This window comes from Equus caballus, chromosome 2 (genome assembly GCF_041296265.1).
Source record: "Equus caballus isolate H_3958 breed thoroughbred chromosome 2, TB-T2T, whole genome shotgun sequence".
Lineage (NCBI taxonomy): Eukaryota > Metazoa > Chordata > Mammalia > Perissodactyla > Equidae > Equus > Equus caballus.
This window is the reverse complement of record NC_091685.1, coordinates 61,556,884-61,572,708: the sequence shown is the minus strand read 5'-3', so window position 1 is coordinate 61,572,708 and position 15,825 is coordinate 61,556,884. Positions and strand designations below refer to the sequence as shown.

The 15,825-nt window shown below is 41.7% G+C and overlaps 1 long non-coding RNA gene across 1 annotated transcript; it reads left to right on the top strand.

The window, feature by feature from the left end:
• The first annotated feature begins 1,290 nt into the window (after window positions 1–1,290).
• LOC138921686 (uncharacterized) lies at window positions 1,291–4,292 on the top strand. Its single transcript, XR_011434475.1, has 2 exons — window positions 1,291–1,443; window positions 3,137–4,292. It is a non-coding gene; the product is annotated as an uncharacterized lncRNA (long non-coding RNA).
• The last annotated feature ends 11,533 nt before the right edge of the window (window positions 4,293–15,825 follow it).

The window sequence follows — 15,825 nt, the reverse complement described above, 5'->3', positions numbered from 1 at the left end:
GACAGAGCTTCCCTTTGTTCTGGAAGAGACCCCTGTGAGATCTGGCTAGTTTATGCACGTGTTTCTGCAGATGCTCGGAACAGTGGGAAATAACTCAGCTGCAGGTGCTTCAGCCTCAGATGCTTAAGTGTTCTACTCGGTAAGGTCACTGGGGTGATTTTGGAGTATAACTAAACTTGCATTTGTGAAATACGAAAAGGTTTTCCTTAAATTTTTATTTTAACTTCCCAATCCTTGGAAATGATTAATTGCCCTTGGGGGATGTGTGGGTGTTGTTGTGTCTAGGCATTTGCTCAGCATCAATGAGGACCTGAGCCTGGAATGCAGCAGGAGAAAAATGTAGACTTGGTGTTTTTGGGAGGAACGATTATGAAAAAGGCCTGCACGGAAATTGGTGCAAAGCACACTAAACTGGACTGTTGGTATTTTGCAGAAGTAACTATTAAGAAGAAAATAAGCCACACTTTGAGAAATCTCTACTGTGGTTGCCTTATCTAGGCTGTGAGGGTGGAATGTGGGTCAAGAGGTCCTCCTAAGGGCCTGAGTCTCCAGTAGTCAGTCATCCTGGAGAGCAGTTAATCTTGGGGCTATTAAAGGGGCCCTGGGCCAGGGGAGACGACACAGCCTGGACTCTGAGCTGTGGAGATGCTCAACGTGGGCCCGCCACGGCCAGGCCTGCCAGGATCAGCCAGGGCAGGCTCGGGCCTGTTGTCTCCAAGAGCCGCTGTCTCTGTTCACTGTTGTAGGTTATTCTCAGCACTTTCATTAGCCCTGAACCTTCAATTAAGTCATACATGAAGTCACAGCCTGGCTGCGGTTGTTCTGGAAGGAGTGTCTCCTTTCAAAGGCCAGAGCGTGGGGTGACGGTGGTGGTCACAGACAGAGACAGGGTTTCCCAGCTAAACATGGGCCTCTGAGGCAGCCGTGTGGAGGCCAGAGGAGAAGTCAGGGAAGCTGAGGCACTGACCCTGGGCACTCCCAAGTCAGGGCCTGGAAGCCCTCAGAAATAACTCAGGAAGGAGGGGATAGACATTTTCGGAGGATACTGTTTCCAGAAAGTACGTCAGTGTCTGAAAAGTTTACATAATCCCATTTTATAGTCTCAAAATAGTGAGACTTGGAAGTTATAAGCGTGAGGCACTATGCTAAGTATTTAATATGCTCTGTCACACTTGATCCTTTACAACAACACTATGACATCGTATTGCCACTCTCATTTTACAGCTGAAGAAACTAAAGCTTAAAGACTTTAAATAATTTGCACAAGGTCATATGCCTGCTAAAGGGAACAGTTGGAACTCAAACTCAGACACAGCTAACACCAAAGTCTGTGCTAACCCCGTGCTGAATTGCATGCTGGAGTGGGTCTCTCCTTGATGGGTCCAGGGATACCAAAGTCAGATGGACATGCAGAACAGAGACATGGCCACAGACTCGACTCAAGTAAGTCAAAGAGGGAAACTGGGACAGGCCGTCACAACTGAAGGGGAAACTCAGACACCGAGAGCCCATGGAGCCAGGGCTCAGAGAGCTGGCGGGGGACTGGGGAGTGAGGGGGCAGCACACAGCACGAGACAAGAGCAATCATGGGGAGGTTCTGGGAAATTACCTAGGACGGCCATTGTCCTGAGCCATTCTACGTGCTGCCCTCTCCTCACTGGGATAGAATTGAGACTTTCTTGGTTTGGCAAGGTGGTCAATTTATGTGTGAATTTGACTGAATCTGGGGGTGCCCAGATATTTGTTAAACGTTATTTTGGGGTATGTCTGTGGGGATGTTTCCAGAAAAGATTAGCATTTGAACCTGTAGACTGAGCAAAGCAGATGGCCCTCCCCAGTGTGGGTGGGCCTCATCCAATCCATTGAGGGCCCGTTGGAACAAAAATTCAGAGGAAGGGAGAATTCACTCCCTCTGCCCGACTGCTTGAGCTGGACGTCACTCTCCTCCTGTGCTCTGACTGAGACCTACACCAATGGTTCCCTTGGCTCTTATGCCTTCGAAATCAGATGGAGTCACACCACCGATTCTCCTGGGTCTCCAGCTTGCAGAAAGGAGATCATGGGACTTCTCAGCCTCCATAATGACATGAGCCAATTCTTCATAATAAATCTCTCTGTCTCTCACTTCCTCTGTCTATATATATATGTGTATAGAGAGAGAATATATTTGTATACGTATTCTATTGGTTCTGCTTTTCTGGAAAACTGTGACTAATACAGGCTACATAATTTGGCTCATTCTCAAAGTTGGGGGTAAGCCTTGATCATGAGGCTGGGCAGAGATCCTATTGACTTAATGGGCCTGGGTGTAATAGATCATGGCGCTGTTAATGCTTCTAATTTTAAAAAGATTTTACTACTTCTGTGGACAAACAAGCCTTTATCATTTTAAAATTAATATGTAAGTGTGGGGAAATGGACGTGGCTAATATTGGTGGAAGTGTAAATTAGTATAACTACTTTGAAGAATGATATAGCAAATCTGTATCAGAATTTAAAATGTGCTTGCCCCCAGACCCAGCAATTCCACTTCTACACGTTTATTCTACAAGGTCATACTACTGCACGAAGCTGTGTTTACAAAGATGCTTATTGCAGCACCTTTCTACTTAACTGTTTGCTGTTAAAAACGTACATTACTATTTGTAATATGAACAACCTTCTAATCCATTAATAGAGGAATAAATAATGATGATACTCTATCCTATTAAAAGACATGTAACTACTTTTAGAAATAAGATACCCCTATATCATGAAAGGATAGGCAATACATATTAAGTGGAAAAAACAATTTCAGAAGAATATGTATAATATAGTCCCGTTCGTGTAAAAAAAAGATATAATTTTTGTTTTAAAAATACTTAAAAACTGTTCTATTACCACCGGGATCCCTCATTTTGTCCTTTCAGAACTGCATTCACCTCTCTCATTACCAACCCCCAATCCCTAACTCCTGACAACCAGTAATCCGTTCTCCATCTCTATAATTTTTTCACTTCAAGAACATTGTATAAATGTAACCATACAATATGTAACGTTTTGAGACTGGCTTTTGTGCACTCAGCATAATTCCCTTGAGGGTCATCCAAGTTGTTGCACGTATCAGTAGTTCCCTCCTTTTTTTTTTTGCTCCTAGTGTTCCATTGTTTGGATGAACCAGTTTGTTTAACCATCTGGAAGGGCATCTGGATTGTTTCCAGTTTGGTGCTGTTATGAATAAAGCTACTGTGAACGTCCATGTGGTTATAGAATGGCAACAACGGGATCTTTATGGTGATGGAATTCCACAGCATCTTGACTGTAGTGACGGACCCAGGAAACTCTACATGTGACACACAGAGAGAGGCACAGATTGAAATACACATGCACAGAAATGAGAACAAGCAAAGCTGGGAAAATCGGAACAAGCTTAGCGTGCTTTATCAAGGTCGACGTCCTGGTTGTGCTATTATACTAGAAGTTCTGCAAAGTGTTACCACAAAGGGAAACTAGGTAAAGAGTACATGGGATGTCTTCTTTTTTTTTTTTTTTTTTTTAAAGATTTTATTTTTTCCTTTTTCTCCCCAAAGCCCCCCGGTACATAGTTGTGTATTCTTCGTTGTGGGTTCCTCTAGTTGTGGCATGTGGGACGCTGCCTCAGCGTGGTCTGACGAGCAGTGCCATGTCCGTGCCCAGGATTCGAACCGACGAAACACTGGGCCACCTGCAGCGGAGCGCGCGAACCCAACCACTCGGCCATGGGGCCAGCCCCCATGGGATGTCTTCTACATGTGAATCTGCAATTATCTCAAAATGAACAACTTTAATTTTTTTAAAAAAGTTACTCTTTTAAGAACCGCAGGGAAAATGTACAATTTGATTCCTGCTGTTTCTAATTTACTTGCTAAATGTCACTGATTGTCTACTATGTGTTAAATACTTACATTCAACTTTGCTTTATAACAGATTGATCTTTCTGTGCTATTATATCATTTTAAAGGATCAAACCAATTAAACAAAAAATTATGTCACTAAAAATACCTTAAAATTACAAAAAACTAAAAGTTATTAATAATTCTACAGCTTTAAAAAATTATGCGAGGCAGAAGTTGTCTTTTCCCCCACGTTCCCTCCTCCTAGCCAATCCCAACCCCAAAAAGTCTCCATTCACTACATCTCTTTCCTGACTCCAAAGCATATGCAGATACACACACGTACATATACGTATATTTTTAAAGTGAAAAAGGAATCTTGCTATTCAAAATGTTCTCCATCTTGTTTTTTCATTTAATAATATACCTGGAATGAACATCTATCTGGACTGAATCAGGACATCTGCATCTACTTCGGCCACTTTTGACGGCACACACCATAACTTATTCAACAGCTCCCGTCTAAGTGGGCATCTGGGCTGCTTCTGCTCTTCTGCTATTACATAAGGTCTGCCACAAGCATTCCTACACATGTGTCTGTACATAATAGTGATGTTATTTCTAAAAAATAGATTCCTTGAAGTGATATTGCTGAGTGCAAATATAGATATGTCTTTAACTGTTTACTGTTTAAAATGTGTTTATCAGGGATATTATGGGTGTTTCCTTTTTACTTTACACGCTCCTTGTATTGCTTAAATTTTTGTGATGAGCATATAACTTTTACAATAAATTAAAAAGTGTACCTCTTTAAAAGAAGATATGGTACACAAGCCTTTGACCACTTTGAGTCGTTCCCTAGAAGTCTTCCTTTCCAAAAATTCTGTCTACTATTCAGCATTTCTCAGTCAAGGCGTCTTGGAAATGAGTGGAGCAGAATTTGTCTAGTTGGTTGGTTGCTTGGTTGATTTGTTAGGTGTGAGCTCTCAAAACGACTAGAAGGGGCTTCTCCTGGCATATAGTGGGAGGTGGCCAAGTATGCTAATATCTTGTAATCTGTGGGAGATTTCTGCACAAAGTGCCGAAAACGCCTGTGCTGAGAAACTCTAAATGCTGTTTCAGAACATCGGATCCATTTCTTCTTGCTCTGGCTTTTGGTCTCAGTCCTTTGCCATTATCAACCACGGACATACGGGGCTGCAACATCACTTGCTTATGGTACACAGTACAGCTCTCAGAGAAGAAGAAAAACACTAAAGATCCCGGCTGCTGCACTGAATCTGTGTCTGCCCAGGCCTTTCCCTGACAGCGCGGATGGCTGAGCAGCCCAGAAGATGGCTGCCTCCCTATGGCCTCTGGCTCTTCTTAAAGCGATCCAACAGAGGCAACCATTTCAATTATTGATTCATTGTCCAGCACTTGTTCATTAAGATGATAGAAAAGTAAATGAATTAAAAACCATCCAGCGTGAACTTCAGTCCAATGTGAGACTCACACATAGAAAAGAAAAAAATATTTTCCTAATGAAGCAAGAATAATACAATAATAGCCCTTTGACCTCAAATATAGAGTCTCAGGACAGGAAGTCAGGACCTTTATGGAGCGAATAAGCTCCCAATCCTGAAACCTCTTAGCGAAAACCACAATTTGTTTTCAGTAAAACAGTGTGCACAACTTATTCCATTATCAATAGACTAGCATCCCTGTTGCCAGAAGGATGACTTGCGTAGTCTCAGGTCTCCAGTCTGGCTATTTTTAGGTGAACTCAAAATTGTAATATCACTGGCTCCCCTGATGCATTCCACAAAACCAAAAGAGGCAGGTAAATTCAGTTATGAAGCCTAATTTTCTTATTCCTGGCCTCCTAGCATTACCCAGCGAGGCTTATACTTCCATTAGAGAATCCTCGACACTAAACCTCACCCCAAAGCACATTCGCATGTGACTCTCTGGACGCGGATGGGCTCCAGGGCTTCCTCAAAATTACCCTTCACTCGTGTCTGAATTTCACTGCTCTTCTTGGTGCTGCCTGAGGACAGATTTGATAGCAAGAGAGGAATGTCCACTGAGGAGTCGGAAGGAAGGTGACGTGGTCCTGGAGAGGAGGCAATCTTGCCTTCACAACCAGCTCATAAAAGGGAAATGGAGGCTGTCATTTCTCCAGAAGAACTCTTCCCTAAGCCCCCAACACAGAGGAATGCAGTAAAGACCCATAAGTTTTATCCTCAAAGCTATCTCAGATTTCCTCCACTGAGAATTGGCTCCGTGTAGATGGCGCCTCAATCAGACTCTCGCTGTTGTAATCGTACTAGGTCAGTGACCGTCTTACAAAGAAGTGCCACAAAAAGAGACAGACTCTATTGTTGGCTTCAAATTCTGTTTTTGCCTAAGGACATCTGGCCGCAATCATAATTTACTCATTTGGACTGAATGAATAGTGTCTTATTTCCTCCCCTGTGTGCAAATCCTCAAGTATGGCCATTAGAGGCAGAGAGCTCGCATGTCATCCGATGCTGCTCTGCCAAGAAGGCCTTGTTCCCTATTTTTAAGCTCTTAGAACAATCCCATTTTAGGATATTTTTATCTGGACTAGCTTTTCGATAATTTGCATCACCTTTTTTTCCTTTAAAAAAAGATTTCTCTTTTTTCCATTCGGTCACCTTTCTGGATCTCCTGTTGGAATCTTCGTGGGTCTCTATCCAGTGCTCCTGCTCGCTCAGTTAAGAAGGAAGCAGCCCTCACACTTAACTGAAGGAACACGCTACCAAGACTACATGGGTTCCCAACCTTAGCAGCACCTTAGAATCACCTGGGAAACTTTTAAAAATCTCAATGCTCCAAAGATGACATACATGTGATTCCATTTACATGACATGCTAACAAGGCAGGGGTAAGGGTGGACTGTAAGGACAGGGAACAGGTCCGTGGTTCCCAGGGGCTGGAGCTGGGAGTGGAGGTGGGGGTCTGACCTCAAAGGACAAACCAGGGAAACTTGGGGGGTGTTAGAACTGTTCTGTAGCCTGATCTGTAGCCTGATGCAAGAGTCTTTGCATATATTAAAACTCATAGAAATGTACATTTAAAAAAAGAGCATACTACTGTACATATTTCATTTTAAATCCCAATGCCCAGGCCATATCCAGTCTAATTAATTCAGAATTTCTGGGTGGGATTCAGGCATCCATATTTTTACAGCTCCCCAGGGGTTTCCAGGGTGCAGTCAAGGTTAAGAAACACTGGTCTATGTGAGTAATGTTTGTTTGACATGAAAAGTTGCTGCGTTGTCAGCAGCCCATTCCTTACCTCCCAGAGGCGAGCTCAGTCAGGACCCACCTGCCACAGGTTTGGGTGGGAGGTAAGCTTTTGTGATTTGATTCCCAAGGATGCTTTTTCCTTATGGATAGTGTAAATTTCTGCCTCTAGGCCCCCTGCCCAATGTCCAGAAGTAGTCCTATGAGACATAGAAAAGACTGGGGTCATGTGTTTCTGGACTGTTCCAAATTCACTGAGGCCCCGCTACCCCAACCACAGGAGGTAAAAAACATTAAAAATTGGCATATGTGATCAGAGACTGGCAAGGGTTCTGTGATAGTTAATTTTATGTGACAACTTGACTGGGCCACAGGGTGCCCAAACATTATTCTAGGTGTTGCTGTGAAGGGGTTTTGGGTGAGATTAATGTGTAAATCAGTGGATTGAGTAAAGTGGATTTCCTTCCCTAATGTACATGGGCCTCATCCAGTCAGTTGAAGGCCTGAGTAGAGCACAAAGGCCAACCCCTCATAAGTAAGAGAGAATCGCTGCTGCCTGCCTTAAAACTGGGACACTGCCTTCTTCCCGCCTTCAGACCGGAACTGAAACCTCAGCTCTGCCTGGCTCTCCAGCCTGTCAGCCTGTTGGCCTGTCGGACTGGAACCACACCTCCAGCTCTCCTGGTTCTCAGGTCTTCAGACTTGGTCTGGCATCACACATCTGCTCTCCTGGGTCCCCATCCTGCCGACTCACCCTACAGATCTTGGGACTTGTCCGTCCCCATAATTGCACAAGTCAATTCCTTATAATAAAGAAATAAATGTTTATTGATGTATGTATGTGTGTGTGTATATGAATATATGTGTATATATATATGTATTATAACATCTCTTCTCTACCTTGGTGGTTCCATTGTTTTCTGTCCACCCTGCAGTTTACAGGTGTAGATAGCATTTCGGCCATTGTATTTTTAATTGCTTTTCTATGGTTCTTTAATTTCCCCAACTCCCTTCTTGTCTCACCCTTTTATACTTTCATGGCGACACATTCTCCCATTATAAATTCCTATCCCTTCGTCACTGAAGCCATGTCTTCCTGCATCCTATTTGCAAATTATCCCCTGAAATGTTCTATTCTGCCATGGGTCGTTTCCAACTTGACTCTCCATCTGAACATTCAGGAAGATGTTCCCTCTCCTTTCTTTTGCAGGAGGATTTCATAAGCCCCATGATGAAATGTTTTCTGTTGACTTATTCAGTAAAGAGAAGATATCCATCTGGACTCCATATTTACTAAAATTTAAGGTGTGTGGACTGTTCTTGGCCCAGAACTGTCTCCACTAGGGTGCTGACTGAATTTTATTCTCAAATATGCAGCTGCAGAGGAGTTGCTATATTCGGCTTCTGGATCAACTTTCATGTCTAGGAAGCTTTTATCCGATGTGATTCTGCTAGGCTAAAATGTAATCAAATTTTATTTCCAGTACCTGGCTCTCTGATACTGTGAATAGATGAAGCAGATATAAAACTACAATCCCCCAAAGGTACTACTCTACGGTTCTTTTAGTCTCTGACTCCCTCATAGGTGCTTAGTTTTGGGGGGCAGAGGGGTGTTCAACGTCTCATGATGGAACGTGCCGTCGCCGTCGCCTCCCTCTTCTTTATGCACTCTGCAAGTGGAGGTGGAACAGCATAGAAAGATGGAATGAGATTGCCTCTCAAAGCAGTGGCCATCAGTATAAGATTTTCATCCTTTCTCTCACTGAGTAGTCACTAAACGTGCATTTTGTCGGTATCTGGCGCTCCTGTAGGTGGTGAAGGTGCAGGAGCAAAGCACAGCTCCCACCTTGAGGAGGTCACATTCCGGTGGGTGCAGGGTCGATGACCCGCCAAAGAAACTGATGGGCGGGTAAGTGCTCTGAAAGCATCAGGCAGGTAAGGGAGGGGGAGGAGTAGAGGGGCTAAGGATTTAGGGAAGCCACCTCATAAATTGATTCTTGTCAGCTCTTCTTCCTCTAAAACAAATATTATACAGAATCCCAATATAGAAAACGCAAAATGCCCAGTTAAAATGGAGCACTCAGCTCGCTCGTGGTCCCCTCAGGCCCTCGGGTGTGTCCACAGACCCTGGGACTTCAAGGGACATGGCTAGAAAACCACTGAAATGAACCCAAGAGACACATTTTCTTCAATATTTTTAGCGGCGTTTTTGATTTTTGAAACAGCCAGTAGTCATTCAGAATGGATCTAGTTCCCAAAGTGAATGAAAAATCTAGGGGATATTATTTGGATTCCCACAAAACGAGAGAAAAAATTTAATTTAATAAAACTATTTTTCCTACAAGGCTTATAAACCAACAGTCTCAAATGGTAACAATTGTGAAAGAAATCTATAAATTGTTCAAACAATGGCCTCATTGTTAGAATAAAGGGATAGACTTGTAAAGTGAGTCCCTTGAGAGAAAGCACTTATTTGAGTGAATGATTTCTGATGTATTTATTAAAAACCAGTCCTCTTGCTTAAGGAAACAACGTCAGGTGGTGGAGAAAACAAATGTTTTGTGTTCAGACAGACCTGACTTTGAAGCCCAGATATGCCAGATGGTCTTTATGTAACTGTAGGTAAGCTACTTAACCTCTGTGGACCTAAGTTTTCTCATCTGTGAAATAGCAGTAAAGAGACTTCTCACATAAGAGGAAATACACACGGCCAACGTACATGGGGAGTTGTTCAACATCATCTTGTTCAGGGAAACGTAAATCAAGATTACAGTGAGATTCCATTTTACACCAATTTAGTGAGAAAAAAAATGTAAAAGTATGGCAATACCAAGTGTTGGAAAGCATGTGGAACCTCTGAATTTCTTATGGATTACTCATAGATATGAAAATTGGTGCAACTATGTTGAAAAACAGTTTGGTGTGATTTTCTACAATTGAACATGTATATACTCTGTGACTCAGCAGTTCCACTCCTAGAAAAAAAACACAAGAGAAAGACTGACCCACGGACAACAGAAGACACACACAAGAATGTTCGTAGCAATACCATTCACAAAAGTAAAATCCTGTAGACAATTCAAATGCCCACTGACTGGAGAGGACACAAACTGCGATGTCTTCACACAACAGAATAGGCTACAGCAGATAAAATGAATGAAATACAGCCACCCACAGCGATATGGATGAATCTTAGCAAAACAATATTGGATATAATAGGTAAGTTTCAAAAAATACAAGCTGCTTTGTATATATTTTACAAAGTTAAAATGAGTATAGAGATACTTATATCAGTAAAATGGTATTAAAAAAACCACAAGGTAACAATGAACACAGATCCAGGATGGTGGTTACCTTGGTTGGGAGAAATTGGCAAGATGGAAGTAGAACCCACGTGACTAGATGTAGTCGTCAAGATCCTAGCTTTTGTTTTGGGTAGTGGATTTGGGATGTTTATCACATTAATAAAACACATCCAACTATACAAATAAAAGTAGACCATTCCTGATACAATAACAAGCATGTGTCATAAACCTAGGAATAAGATTAACCCAATCTGTGCACCCGGGATCCAATGAAAAACTTATAAAACAAAATAAAATAGAATGAGGCTGACCAAGACTTGCCTAGCATTGGTCTATCTATGTCTCACTAGAAATTTCCTTAAAATGCAGTGTTCTGTCACTAATCTTTAAATTTGCTTACAAAGCCAAAAAAAAAGAAAGAAAATAGAATGGGGCTAATAAGACTGACTTCACCTTGTTATTGTGAAGACTTAAATGACAATGAAAAAATATTTAAAGCAGCTGACACTTAGAAATAAATTTTAGAAATCAATTCCCTTAGTACTTACTCTTTATCTACTTCTTAAGGGTCACAATAAGACAGTGCTGTTTCCTCACATTGCCTCACGAACGCCTGGAGCAGTACGAAGCGAGGGTACGTTTAGAATTAGAAGACCTGCTTCTAACTGCTAGCTAGTGGACAAGTCATTCGAGCTCAGTGAAGAGAGCTTACTCATTCAAAAAGAAAAGGACAATTAATATGCTTGAAACCTCTGAATGTGGTGCTCATGTCCTTTTATGTCCTATGATTTTCTCATTTCATGAAATATTACCTTTATTTCCGTATTTTCCTCTCCATCTTTCCCAAGTATACCTAAAATGCTGAGGAGGTTGATTAGCCAGTCTTCTTTCTGGCGTTTACTCTATGGAAGTTAGAATGGTTTAATCCATTGTAAATAACACAACGAATGCTAAGGAAATAAAAAGAAACTGAAAAATCCCCATACACAACATTCTTATCTGCAACCATGCTTCATTCAAGTCATTGTAGCCGAAGAGTTTTGAGACTCAAAGTATATGAAACCACTGCAACTCAAATGGCTTATCAGATTAATTAGTGCGGGTCACGGCCCAAAGAGATGAAGATACGAGATGAACTAAAGGGGAGTAAATGGATGAGGCAGAACCAAGGGAGATGTAGAAAATGGAAACTTTCCGGGTGGGCACTTGTGGGGCACGTGAGAAGCCTGGCTTTCCTGGAGGTGAGGACTGTGAAATATGGCAGGAGTGAGCCCTGGAGCAGAGCAAAGGAAGGGGAGCAGAGGGTCTGCCGCCAAACGCGCAAGCAAACGTGTCATCCCATAAACTGGGCGTGGGGGCCCAGGTACAGCGCGTGGACTATGGCTACACTCTGTCTCCCATACATACACACACACATACACTCTTACACATAATGCAACTCTCTCAGACAAACCTCAAGCAGAATTAAATCTGTCTGAAGAAATTCACGTTCCCAAAGAAACTAGATAAGTACACGATGATATTTTATTTCTTCAAGATGGCACTGTAACAGATATGAGAAATACTTCAGTCACTAATTCAATCTCAATCAGTTTTGCAATGTATTGCTGAATATCTATTATAAAAACATCACTACTCAACTAGATGAAGTAAGGCATATAAGTAAGAGAACATAGAGTCTGACTCGTGGTAAACATGACAGCAAACAGAAAGAAGGGAAGGAAGGGGAGAGAAAAGAGGGAAAGGAAGAATAGTTAAATTGTGGTATGGTCATCCAATGGAATACTATACAGCAATGAAAATGAAGGAACTGCAGCTACATACAGCAATGATGACATGGATGAACACATCTTGAAAACAGAATGTTGGACAAAACAAGCCAGACACAAAAATATTTATCCTGTACAATTCCACTTATAAAGTTCAAAATCAGAAAAAATTAAATTAATATTAGGGATACATACATAAGTGGTAAAATCATAAAGCAAAACAAAGAAGGAAGGAAAGGGATTGTGATCCATGTGATGGTTAATCTTATGTGTTAGCCTGGTTAGGCTATGGTACCCGGATATTTAGTCAAACACCAGTCTAGATGTTGCTGCAAAGGCATTTCTTAGAGAAGATTAACATTTAAATCAGTGGGCTTTGAGTAAAGCAGATCACCCTCCGTAATGTGGGTGGGCTTCGTCCAATCAGTTGAAGACCTTAAGGGAAAAAGACTGAGCTCCCCAAAGGAAGAATTAATTGTGCCCCTAGATTGCCTTCAGACTCAAGCTGCAACACCAGCTCTTCCCTGAATCTCCAGCCTGTTGGCCTGATCTGCAAGTTTTGGGCTTGCAGCTGCCATGATTGCGTGAGCCAATTCCTTAAATTTCTCTCTCCCTCTCTCTCTCGTGCACGCACACACATACTTTCCATATACGTATGTGTGTGTCCTATTGATTCTGTGTGTCTGGAGAACTCTGACTAATACAATCTAGAATGGGCCTTTCGGTTGCTGGGAATATTCTATTTCGTGTCCTGGGTGATAGTTACATAGATATTCACTCCTCAATTATTTATTAAGCTGGATATTTATGTTTCATGTGCTCTTCTATATATGTACTATATTTTCCAATAAAAAAAGGATTTATGAAAGTATTACTTTCTAGCTAGCATTGAGAAGTTCATGAATAAACACAGGAAATTGTGTCTAGCATCAAATGGCAAACCTAGTAGCTGGATAGCTGGAGAGTCACGGTAAAGCATCCAAAGGTCACTCATGTCATATTTTCTCCCAGGGTTTATCTTTGACTCCTCCCATTCTCGAAAAACTCAAGTCTCCTTCTAACGAAGCCCCACAGTACTCTATCCATACCTCTTTCGACCTGTTCACGTCTCCTCAATTAGACTTAAGGGGAGGACTTTCATTTTACACTCTGGAGCACAGCACACAGTAGGAGCTCAACAATGATTTCTTAGATGAGTTAATGAACCTGTTCATGAATAAACAAACAACATTTTTCTGAATAACAGACCCTCAAATATGATTCATAATGGCTCTGAATAATAAGGGAATGGTATAGACCGGAATGATCGAAAATTTCATGGAAAAGATGGGTCTTATGCTGGATTCCGAAGGATAGCAGAATTTAAGTAGAAAGTCTAAAGGATAGGCATTCTCTCCAAAGCTTAGAGAATTTGTAAAGACAGAGGTGAACATGGAAGGCTTGCAGGACAATGGGGATATCCACAGGGATGGGGCAGAACGTAGGAAGAGAGAAGCAGAGCAGATCTAGTCCAATAAATGAAGCCAGGCGGGGAGACTGGGCCTGACTCCCTTGGAAACAAGAACCAATTATTATCTCTTATCCTTTTAACTTGACATGAAGATCCTCCTTTTGGAAAAGGGAATCTGTGAACTTCAGTTCTCCATGTGGTGTGACTCTTCATCACTAAAAGATCTAAATTCTAAGTTATTGCAGTTCCAACGCTACTGAAACACTTAGATGTCCTCTTTTTCTTTGGCTTTCAGCCAGGGAGAAATGTGATTGTTACTAAGACATTAACAGAGTACTTTCAAACATTGAAATGATCCCATTAAAATAATGGCCTTTGGTTCCTGTCATGTAAGCACGGGACCCAAGTTCTCACGTTGAATTATTAGACACAGGATACAAAAGGTTAAGACAGCAAAATGGGGTAGATTGAATTCCGTCCACAGAGTTGAGTAATATTTTTCAATTATTTAAATGGTATTTTGACATCACATAGAATTAACCACTAACAAATTAGACTTTCCCTTTTTGTGCTTTTGAGTTCATGCATTTAGTGTCCAGGAAAAGTAATAACCTTATGATAATGCCAGTAACAGCATGGAGAGATTGCCAACACCGGGGAATGTGTTGGCCCATAATTTCAGTCAGGTCCGTGCCATTGTTCTCTCTGAGAACGTTCTCATTGCTTTTCTTTCTCTTTAGATTTACATAGATTGCTAAGGCAGCTTTCTTAACTCTATAGCTTTTTTTCTTTTAGTCTATTACATTTATAAAAGATAAAGCAGCTCTCCATAATTGAATCCTATGTTAACAAAAAAGATAGAATTAAGAAAACGCAGAGAAAATGGGAGATGGGGAAAGTGTTTGAACAAATGGCTGAAATTGTGGGCAGTTTTCCAGTTTGATTTATGTTGCTGTTAATTGCCAATTCCCAGGAGGCTCTTCTGCTTGTTCTTTAATAGGAGAGGGGATGGTCTATGCTTTGACCAGGAGTGAACCTGAAATGATGGACGGCATGGGCATTTGACAGTTATGCTCTGTGTGCGTGAAGGAAACTTCCCCTGCCTGGGCTGAGAGCTTAACTCACTTGGTTTGTAACTCCCATAAAGGCCAGAGCCCACACTCAGGGTGCATTTGAAAGTCACAGCATCACTTCACTTATTTTAAAGGATGATGTTTACTGTCAATTCTTTGTCCAGGAATCCATAGAGGTTTCTTACCTCAATGCAAAACTGAGGGAGAAACACATTTGGAGGACATTATTCAACTGTAAGGTATTGTAATAGCATGTGCTCCCTTACACAAAGGTAAAATTTATTTTGAATAAAAAATTGCAAATATGCAAAAGTGCATCACCTCTTGTTCTACTACAGAGAGAAGACCGCTGTGAACTCATTCACATGTATTCTTCCAACACGTTATAGGTGAGTGTGTTGTTATGGACTAGATGCTTGTGTGCCCTCAAAATGCCTATGGTGAAGCCCCAACACCCAATGTGATAGTGTTAGGAAATGAGGCCTTTGGGAGGTCATTAGGTTTAGATGAGGTCATGAGGATGGAGCTCCCACATGGGATTTGTGTCCTCATAAGAAGGGGAAGAGAGTAGAGCTCTTCTTCCCTCTCTCTGTGCACACAAAGAAGAGGTCATGTGAAGACTCAGTGAGAAGGCCACTGACCACAAACCAGGAAATGCATCTCACCAGGAACCAACTCACCTGGCACCTTGATCTTGGACTTCCAGCCTCCAGAACTGAGAGAAATAAATTTCTGTTGTTTGAGCCCCTCAGCCTATGGTATTCTTTTATAGCAGCCTGAGCAGACTAAGACAGGTGTATTTTTTAAAGTGTGGACCAATGGTTTTCCATCCCTCGCATTCCCGTCTTTCTTTTTTACTTTATCCAGGTGTGACGTACTCTATAGAGAGAAAAAGGTTTGTATGATAATGCTCCTCTCATAGCAGAGTGGTTAAAAGCAGGAGCTCCAGTCTGTTTGTGCTCAAATCTACCACTTATTGGCTCTGTGAGACAAGGCAAGCTACTTAACCTCTCTGTGCCTCAGTTTCCTCAACTAAAATAGGATGTCCACAATACTTACTTCAAAGGGCTGTTGTAGGGATTAAATTAGTAGATATATATCTAGTATTTAAAACCTCTGTCAAATG